The sequence below is a fragment of the Cetorhinus maximus genome, chromosome X, assembly GCF_964194155.1.
Source record: "Cetorhinus maximus chromosome X, sCetMax3.hap1.1, whole genome shotgun sequence".
Taxonomy (NCBI): domain Eukaryota; kingdom Metazoa; phylum Chordata; class Chondrichthyes; order Lamniformes; family Cetorhinidae; genus Cetorhinus; species Cetorhinus maximus.
Window position 1 is genome coordinate 12,596,058 of NC_135917.1, and position 11,108 is coordinate 12,607,165.

Genomic DNA, 11,108 nt, shown 5'->3' on the forward strand with positions numbered 1-11,108 from the left:
CACTGCCGGAAGCGCTGACTTTCAGATGAGATGTTAAACAGAGGCCCTGTCTGCTCTCTTTTCATTGGCTGTAAAGTGCTTTGAGATGTCTGGTAGTTGTGAAAGGTGCTTTTTTTAAATGCAAGGCTTTCAAAATCTTGCTTGAGTAAGGCAGCCAGGTGAAAGGTGAAAGGTCAGGACCCACCAAGTGCCATCCAGGCTGAGGCCTAGCTTGGAAGATGAGGTCAATGAGGTTAGAACAAACAATTTACAAAGTGTGTAGACTGTAGGCGGAAAGCTAGACTGAGGGAGGTGTCCGGGGGAGGAATGGGCTACAATTGGAGACAGTGTGCTGAATCTTAATTTGAACACAGAGAGTATGAAGAGGTCAGGCAGTGAAAGACTGGAGGTGTGGGGAAGAGACTGAAACATATGATAAAGTTCAGAACAACATTTGTAAGAACAAGCTGGAATCTGACTGCAGCCGAAGTCACAAAGAATTATTCATTTTAATTTGCAGCAAATCGACACTTCTGACACTTTGTGTAGATCATATTTCGACTCTGAAGTTGAGTTGGAAAACATCAGGACCATGTATCTATTGGGGGACATTGAACACTGGCTGGTACACTTGCACACAGCTGGCTTAGCCTCCACTGTCAGGTCTGGCTGGACCACATGAAACGCTATCAGGCCCTGCTCACACCTGTAAAACCGTTCACTCGCGCAGAGTCATCCTGGAGTGTAAAGGTAACGCCCGGCTTCTGTTCTCTACTGCAAACCGTCTTCTTAAACCCCTCTCCCATATCCACTCCACCCTCACCTCCAACAACTTGCGACTTCTTGTCCCGAAGCTTGAGACCCCCCCTCTGTCAAAATCTGGTCAACTGCCTCAGCTTCTTCCCTCCCTTCCCTTAGCCCACCTGCAACTTCCTCTAAATCTCCCCCTTGCTCTAGTCCTGAACTCACGTCTTTCTCTAGTTTCTCTCCTTCGAAATTTCTTTCTCCTTTATTCATTCACGGGGATGTGGGCGTCGCTGGCTGGGCCCAGCATTTATTGCCCATCCCTAATTGCCCCTTGAGAAGGTGGTGGTGAACCGCTGCAGTCCATGTGGCGTAACTCTTTTGTTACAACACAAATAAACTAAATTAACCAATCACGGGACAAAGTAAAAAGCAGCCCCTCAAAGGGAAACTGCAAAAACAAAAGACAGAATCTAAAGGAAACTTACAAACATTAAATCAAAATGTGATTGAAGGGGGTCTATAAAGCACCCCAGTCCCCGCGGTGCCCACCAAGCATGGAAGGCCTTGATGGTGCCAGCGGAAGAAGGGCAGACAGTCAGGTTGGATGACTCCCTCATTTGTCCGCTGCTTGGACCTGTTAATGGCCAACTTGGCCAGGCCCAGGAGCAGGTTCACGAGGAGCTCCTCCTCCTTCCCGACCCCATTCCACACCGGGTGCCTGTAGATCAGGAGCGTGGGACTGAAGTGTAAACAAAACAAAAGCAAAAGGTTTCTCAAGTAGCTAAACGGGGGGGTGCAGCCTACAACAGCTTACGTATGCGTGGTCCTTGGACTCCACAAGGCCGCAAAAAACACAGGCATCTTGGGAGCCCGTGAACCGACACATCCTGCGGTCATATGGGACTGCTGCGTGCAACACCCTCCACTCCAGGTCCCTGATGGAACAGAGGAGGACACCCCTGTAGAGTGGTCCATGTGGTGTAGGTACACCCACAGTGCTGTTAGGGAGGGAGTTCCAGGATTTTGACCCAGCGACAGTGAAGGAAAGGTGATATATTTCCAAGTCAGGATGGTGAGTGACTTGGAGGGGAACTTCCAGGTGATGGTGTTCCCATCTATCTGCTGCCCTTGTCCTTCTAGATGGTAGTGGTCATGGGTTTGGAAGGTGCTGCCTAAGGAGCCTTGGTGAGTTGCTGCAGTGCATCTTGTAGATGGTACACACACTGCTGCCACTGTAATCCATCACACTCCTGACTTGTGCCTTGTAGATGTTGGACAGGCTTTGGGGAGTCAGGAGATGAGTTACTCATTCCTATTTCCCTTCAAGCCTTCTCCCAGCTCACCCTGCCCATGAGACCCACCCAATTTCCCTTCCTGAACCCCGCTCGCAGACATTATTAACAATTCTCCCTCTTCACAGGTACTGCCCCTCCCTTTCAAATCTGCCATCATCTCTCTCCTGCCAAAGTTCACCTTTGACCCCTCCATCCTTGCAAACCATCATCCCATGTCCAACCTCCCTCCCCTCCCCAAAGCCCGCTCCCATCTTTCCCCGAACTCCATGTTTCAATCCCTTCAATCAGGTTTCCGTCCCTGCCTCAGGACCAAAACAGTCTCTCACCGCGCCTGTCCGCTCAGTGAAAAACTCTGCCCAGAGAGTTCCAAATTCACACAACCCTCTGAGAGAAACAAATTCCCCTCATCTCTGTCCTAAAAGGGCGACCCCTAATTTTAAAACAGTGCCCCCTAGTTCTGGACTCACCCACAAGAGGAAACATCCTTTCCACGTCCACCTTGTCAAGACCGTTCAGGATCTTGTATACTTCAATCAAATCACCCCTCACTCTTCTAAACTCCAGTGGAAACAAGCCCAGTCCGTCTAACCTTTCCTCATAAGATAACCCGCCCATTCCAGGTATCAATCTAGTGAACCTCCTCTGAACCGCCTCTAATGCATTTACATCCTTCCTTAAATAAGGAGACCAAAACTGCACACAGTATTCGAGGTGTGGTCTCACCAATGCCCTGTATAACTGAAGCTAACATCCTTACTTTTATGTTCAATTCCTCTTTTAATAAAGGATCACATTCCATTAGCCTTCTTAATTACTTATTGTAACTGCATACTAACCTTTTCTTGATGATGGTCTAGTGGTGATGTCACTGGATGAATAACCCAGAGGCCCAGGCTCTGGGGACATGGGTTGAAATCCCACCACAGCAGCTGATGGAATTTAAATTCAATTAATAAATCTGGAATTGAAAGCTAATCTAATGGTGACCATGAAACCATGGTCAACTGTTGTAAAAACCCATCTGGTTCACTAATGTCCTTTAGGGAGGGAAATCTTCCATCCTTACCTGGTCTGGCCTACATGTGATTCCAGACCCACAGCAATGTGGTCACTCTGAAATAGCTGAGCAAGCCCTCCAGTTCAAGGGCAATTAGGGATGGGCAATGAATGCTGGCCTTGCCAGCGACACCCACATCCAGTGAAAGAACATATTAAAAAAAGGTGGGAAGAGTGTAGTGTTCTCACTCTAAGCTCATGAACATGGTGTTTGAATGTTTCTCTGCTGATTAGAAATCCAGGGTAGAGTAGTCCACATGTCACTGGATTCAATCCGGTGTGCAGTATGTCCTTTCTACAGGGTACAATGCAGCAAATCATTCTGGTAACTCTGACGATACCTCCCAGGTTCTCAGAGCAGCTGTGGGAACACCGTGAACTCCAAATTCTCCTTCTGAATTACATACTTGCATATATATTGCCACTGGATCAAAACCCTGGAATTCCCTTGGAAATATCATTACAATCGTAGAATGACATGGCACAGCAGGAGGCTATTTGGCCCATCGAGCTTGTGCGGACTCTTCGAAAGAGCAATCCAACTAGCCCCCTCCCCCTTTTCCCACAGCCCTGGAATACTTTCCCTTTCCAAGTTATGTCCAATTCCAATTCATCCAATTTGGAGAGTTCCTATTGGATCTGCTTCCGCCGCCCTTTCAGGCAGCGCCTTCCAAGTCACAGCAACTCGCTGTGTAAAATCTTTCCTCATGTCACCTCGGGTTCTGCTGCCAATCATCTTAAATCTGTGCCCCTTCTGCCACTTGCATCGGTTTCTCCATATTCACTCTACCAAAACCTTGATGATTTTGAACACCTCGAGCAAACCTCCTCTTAGCCTCCCCTGCTCTAAGGAGAACAACCCTAGTTTCTCTAATCTCGCCTCATCCCCAGTCCCATTCTAGTAAATCTCCTCCACACCCTCCCCAAGACCTTGACATCTTTCCGAAAGTGTGGAGCCCAGAATTAGACAAAAGATGGCAGCTGGGGTCTAATCCATTTTTTGGGAGTTTATCCCCCACCCTCACCCAAACCCATTCAGTTGCCCCTGTTAAAATCTATCCCCCCCCCCCGCGCCCCCCCACCCCGCCTCTACCCGCACCAACCGCATTATGCAACAATCACAGCTCAGTTATGCGGGACCAGATACAAAGCCTTGCTAAAGCCCATAGAGACTACATCAAATGTACTCCTCTCATCAACCCTCCTTGATATCCCATCAAAAAATCCAATCGTGTTAGTCAAACATGGCCCTCCCTTGACAAATCTGTGCTGACTGCCCTCAATTAATCTGTGTCTTTCTAAATGGCCAGCTATCCTGTGCCCCAAAATGTTTTCCAGTAATTTTCACACCACCATGATTACACTGACAGGCCCAGTCCTCTGGCACTGCACCGGTAGCCAGTGAGGATTGGAAAATGATGGTCATGATCTCCGCTATTTCCTTCCTAGCTTTTTATTAGTAGCCTAGGATACATTTAATCTGGACCTGGTGGTGTATTCACTTTCAAAGATGCTAAACCTCTTCAGATTTCCTTTCTCACAATCTTCCTCTTTAACTATAATGACTGTAGCACAACTAGAGGCCATCAATAAAAGATAGTCACTAAGAAATCCAATAGGGAATTCAAAAGAAACTTCTTTACCCGGAGAGTGGTGAGAATGTGGAACTCACTACCACAGGGAGTGGTTGAAGTGAATAGTATCGATCCTTTTAAGGGGAAGCTAGACAAGCATATGAGGGAGACGGGAATGTAGGGTAATGATGGGAGATTTAAATGAGGAAAGATGGGAGGAGGCTTGAGCAGAGTAGAAACACTGGCATGGACTGGATGGGCATCATTTGTGTGGCATCAAGGAGCCCTGGCATGGAATCAAGGGGAAAACTCTCCGCTGGTTGGAGTCATACCTAGTACAAAGGAAGATGGTTGTGGTTGTTGGAGGTCAGTCATCTCAGCTCCAGGACATCACTGCAGGAGTTCCTCAGGGTAGTGTCCTCGGCCAACCATCTTCAGCTGCTTCATCAATGACCTTCCTTCCATCATAAGGTCAGAAGTGGGGATGTTTGCTGATGATTGCACAATGTTCAGCAACATTCACAACTCCTCAGATACTGAAGCAGTCCATGTCCAAATGCAGCAAGACCTGGACAATATCCAGGCTTGGGCTGACAAGTGGCAAATAACATTCACGCCACACAAGTGCCAGGCAATGACCATCTCCAACAAGAGAGAATCCAAACATCTCCCCTTGACACTCAAAGGCATTACCATCACTGAATCCCCCACCATCAACATCCTGGGGGTTACCATTGAAACTGAACTGGACCAGCCATATAAATACTGTGGCCACAAGAGCAGGTCAGAGGCTGGGATTTCTCCAGAGAGTAACTCACCTCCTGACTCTCCAAAGCCTGTCCCCCATCTACAAGGCATGAGTCAGGAGTGTGAGTGAATATCCTCCACTTGTCTGGATGAGTGCAGCTCCAACAACACTCAAGAAGCTCGACACCATCCAGGACAAAGCAGCCCCGCTTGATTGGCACCCCATCCACAAACATTCACTCCCTCCACCACCGACGCACAGTGGCAGCAGTGTGTACCATCTACAAGATGCACTGCAGGAATTCACCAAGGCTCCTTAGACAGCACCTTCTAAACCCATCTAGAAACAGATACATGGGAACACCACCACCTGGAATAAAAGCAAAAAACTGCGGATGCTGGAAATCCAAAACAAAAACAAAAATACCTGGAAAAACTCAGCAGGTCTGGCAGCATCTGCGGAGAGGAACACAGTTAACGTTTCGAGTCCGAATGACCCTTCAACAGAACGGGTCACCACCACCTGGAAGTTCCCCTCCAAGCCATTCACCATCCTGACTTGGAAATATATCACCGTTCCTTCACTGTCGCTGGGTCAAAATCCTGGAGCTCCCTCCCTAACAGCACTGTGGGTGTACCTACACCAGAGGGACTGCAGCGGTTCAAGAAGGCAGCTCACTACTGCCTTTAGGGATGAAGGATAAATCCTGGCATTGCCAGCGACGCTCAGATCCCATGAAAGAATAAAACAAGCTTATTAATGTTTGCCTTCTGTCAAATTAAACTTTTACTCTTGGAATATCTTTCCCTTTCCATAATTAGGCAAAATCTAACTGACTAATGATCACTGCCACTAACATGCTCTCCCACTGAAACTCCTCCTACCTGTCCAACTTCATTCCCTAAAACTAAGTCCAGAACTGCCCCCTCTTTTGCTGGGCCTTCTACATAATGGTTTAAAAAAGTCCTCCTGCATGCATGTGCAGAATTCTGCACTCTTTGCACTTTTTACACTGATTTTTTAATCCAAGTTAATATTAGGGTAGTTGAAATCCCTGACTATTACTGCCTTAACATTTCTGTGCACCTCAGCAATTTGTTGACATATTTGACTTTCGATCTCCCTCTGACCCTTTGGGTGTCTCTATTACACTCCCAGCAGTGTGATTGCCCCTTTTTTCCATTGAACGCATATAGGCCCCTCGAGCCTGCTCCGCCATTCAACAAGGTCATGGTTGACCTGATCCTTTCCTGTCCGTCCCCCATTAACCTCGACACCTTTGTCAAGTCAAAATTCTGTCTAACTCTGCTTTGAATAAATTCAATGACCTGGCCTTCACAGCTCTCTGGGGGAGAGAATTCCACAGGCTGACAATGAATTCAAACCAGTTGGTGATATTTTCCCTGATAATTGGTTTATTTACAGAATGCAGCATTACACATGCCTGCTTCCCACCTCCTAACCCCAGCTCCCAGCAGTCTCTCTTTAGAAGTGCTCTGGGTACTTAATTAAACAATGTCCTTCACGTGCGTATCTTAACAATATAATTTGCATACCATTAACACTAACGACCCTCCTCATCTTTGTCTTGTTTTTAAGCAGTGCCCCCCTCTGTCTCGCACAAGAGGAAACACCCTCTCTGCGTCATTGGTCCTTCTGTTCTCTATTCAGTCATATACCCTCTTCCCTTTCTAATAGTGACAATGCAAGTCTTTGTTTCGTTTTGAATCAGTAATATTTTTCCAGCATGTTTATTTCCAAACATACTCCATATGAAGCTATTTCTGTTGAAGGAATGATCTACTGCAAACTGGTCAAACATGAACCTGTATTTATATAGCACCTCCCGTGACCTCAAGATGTTCCAAAGCACTTTCCAGCCAATGAAGTACTTTTGGAGGAGCAGCCAATTTTTTACACAGCAAGGTCTCACAGACAACCTTCATACTTATCACCGTTCCTTCACTGTCGCTGGGTCAAAATCCTGGAGCTCCCTCCCTAACAGCACTGTGGGTGTACCTACACCACATGGGCTGCAGCGGTTCAAGAAGGCAGCTCACCATCACCTTCTCAAGGGGCAATTAGGGATGGGCAACAATGTTGACCTTGCCAGTGATGCCCATATGCCACGAATAAATTAAACAACAGTGCAGAGACTCCTCCAGTGAGTAACTGAGCCATGCATATAGGCCAAGACAGTGCAAAGTCCATGGTCAGTTAACTGAGATGCTCTACAATTGACTTCAGTGCCCCGGAGGTAGGGAGAATGAATCAGTCAGGGTTCCTGTTCTTCATCCTATTCACTGCCCCCGCTTGCTCCAAACTGTGGGGATTATTTTGGCATGAGGGTGAAAGCAGGTATTAAACGGGTACAGACCTAGTACACAACTTTGGTCCTGGCTGCTAATTACCATAATATTTGAATCTTCCCCACAGTTATTAAGTCAGACACTTGCAGGTTTAGCTCCCAAGCACTTGTTGGAAGCAATTCTCCTGGAGTAGTGTATGTGGGCTCCTTACATGCATGTCCGCTGAAGGGATCGAGGGGAAGAACTCCCAGCTTCTCCAACATGGCCCTGGAGGGCCTGGTGGAGGACACCCCAGGGGAGGAGACATGTCCTGTGCCCACAGGAGGGAAGGAGCCCATCTTGCCTCTCTCTCCTGCAGCAGTTCTCCTGGGCCCCATGCTCCCCTCCCGCTCCGTAGAGGGGAGGCAATGGCGTAGTAGTATTGTCACTGGTATAAGTAATCCAAAGACCCAGGGTAATCCACTGCGGGCTTGGGTTCAAATCCCGCCATGGCAGATGGTGGAATTTGAATTCAATAAAAATTTGAATTCAAATAAGAAATGATTGTTATAAAAACCCATCTGGTTCACTAATGCCCTTTAGGGAAGGAAATCTGCTGTCCTTACCTGGTCTGGCCTACATGTAGTTGACTCTTAACTGCCATCTGAACAAGAGCAATTAGGGATGGTTAATAAACCATGAGCGAATTTTAAAAGTTCCTTGTCCTGAACAAGGAGATGCCCCCTCCTACCCACTCCCCACCATCCCAATGAAGCTCCCACTAATTCAGGACAGGAAGGGGCTGATTTTAAATGAGAAAATGGATGCGTCAAATGCAACAGGCTGGTTTCAGGAGGTGGTCCTCACCACAACCCTTCAATCTCGGCTGAATGGTTCATCTTTTCTTAAAGATTTCCGTCTTTCTCTTCCCGATATTAAGTTGAAGATGAGGCTCTGCATCATTTAAATTTCACAACACCTATCTTTCACCGTCCCCCCTCTCCACACCCCCCCCCCCCCACCCCCCACCCCCATCGCCTGGGTTTACTCCTGCCACAAACAGACCCCTACCTCAAGAACATGCAAAATAGGAGCAGAAGGAGGCCATTCGGCCCCTTGAGCCTGCACTGCCATTCAATACGATCCTGGCTCATCTTGGGCTTTTCCACCTGCTCCCCATTGTAGTGATATCCTTGTGCTGTCTAGGTGTAACACAAGTGAGATACATGGATTCCGTTCACATCAGGGCCTCGGGTGGGGTTTATTTACAGCTAAATGCTAAATCAGTACGAGCTATAGAGCAATCTCCAGACACACCCTGTTGTCTAGGGTACTTCAGTGCAGAGGGAGACCGTGGCTCCTGGTCACATGATGACATCTAGGTAACTGGCTCATCTGAATGTTGAGCTCCTTAAAGGGACATCACTCTTAAAGTGATATTACAACACCCACATCCCTTGATTCCCTGAGAGACCAAAAATCAGCCCATCCCAGACCTAAATATATTCATCGATGGAGCACCCACAACCCTCTGGGGTGTGGAATTCCAAACATTCCCAACCTTTTGAGTGAAGGAATTTCTCCTCATCTCAGTCCTAAATGATCAGCCCCTTTCAATGAGATCACCTCTCATTCTTCTAAACTCCAGAGAATATAGACCCAATTTACTCAGCCTCTCATCGTCGGACATCCCCCTCATCCCAGGGACCAATCTAGTGAACCTTCACGGTACTGTCTCCAATACAAGTATATCCTTCCTTAAATATGGAGACCAAAACTGTACACACTATTCCAGATGTGGTCTCAGCAAAACCCTGTACAATTGTAGCAAGACTTCTTTATTCCTGTACTCCAATCCCCGTACAATAAAGGCCAACATGCCATTTACCTTCCTGATGTTTTGCTGTACCTGCCTGTTAACTTTCTACATCCTTTGTACAAGTACACAAGTCAACATTTACAATTTTCATGCCTTTTACAAAAGATTATGTTTTTCTATTCCATGCCTCGAGGGTGTTGGGGTACAGGGGGAGCGGTGCGCAACCTCGGAGTGCCAACTGTGCCAACCATGCCACTTCTCCTTGCACATGGCCCAGCAGAAAGCAGTGCCCTGTCAAGTCCGAGCTCTTCGAAGCCTTCGCACAGCCTGGGAGGTGCGGCATTCTCCTTGAAGTTGAGCGCTATTGTCAGCACTGGCAGTACACCAAGCCTGTCACTGATAGTGGCTCTCGGCTTGAAAGTGCCTTTAAGTGTGTGCATGTGAGTGTGTCTGTCTCCTGTCAGCAGTGGTTCAAAGTGAGAGGAGTTTAAACAATCTTGCAGCCGGTGGGACTACACACTCTCATGCTACAGGAAGTAATTCCGCAATGTCGGTTGGAGGTCAGAGCTGGGTAGCAACTATTTTACGCCTGCACACAATCAGTTAGTAGCATGAATGACCCCACAGCCAGGCTCCTGCACATTTACAACCATGCTGTTGAGGAAGCATTCTGGTGTGAGGTTCAATGAAATTGAAGTCAATCAGGGTCACCCTGTTTGTATGATGTTTCAAACTGCAGAGGAAGCTGCTTGTGCAGGATGTTAGAGAGAAACTGAGAGAGAGGTTGAGGCATTGACAACAAAAAAGACAGCGAGATATAGAATAGTAATGAGGGAGTGAAAGAGAGAGACAGAGTGTGAGATACAGAATGGCAGTGAGGGAGTGAGTGAAAGGGGGCGAGAGAGAGAGAGAGTGAGATACAGAATGGCAGTGAGGGACTGAGTGAAAAGGGAGAGAGATTGAGAGAGAGAGAGACTGTCATGGTCTCTTACAGTCCCCTGCCACCATATATGTTGAGGGTCTTGATGCAGACCTCGAGGGATCTGTCTCTATGCTATCGATGCTAAGCGAGATATTGAGACTGATGAGGGTTCTGGCCGAACACAATTACATGAAGTTTATTACTAGCAACAGCTATATACAGCTCTACACTGGCCCTAACAGGTACATAGGCTGATTACTTAACTATGCCTGACTCATAAGGTATACACAGATGCTTATTGATACAGGGTCACAGGCAGTAGTGAACATCTGCAGGAGAGATCACAGGCAATAGTCAACATCTAACATGGTGGCTGTGCCTTTTATCCTCCAGCCTTACACACAGTGATGTCATTATGCAGCTTCTTAAAGGTGCAGTCATTGTCTGCAGAGAAACAGACTTCAAGGAGTATTAGACTCAATACAGGCTGTTGGTCAGCCTGGAATCTTGCTGTTATATTTGCAGACTGGAGGTTCAATAGCAGACTGAGATGTGAGTCTGGAAATGTAGTATTAGAACCTTCCAAAGGCCAGAAACATAGGTTATGTGATGTTACCCATTAATGAGTCAGTTACAGGCTAACAAGCAGTTTCTATGCCTCTGATCAAAATCCATTGTTC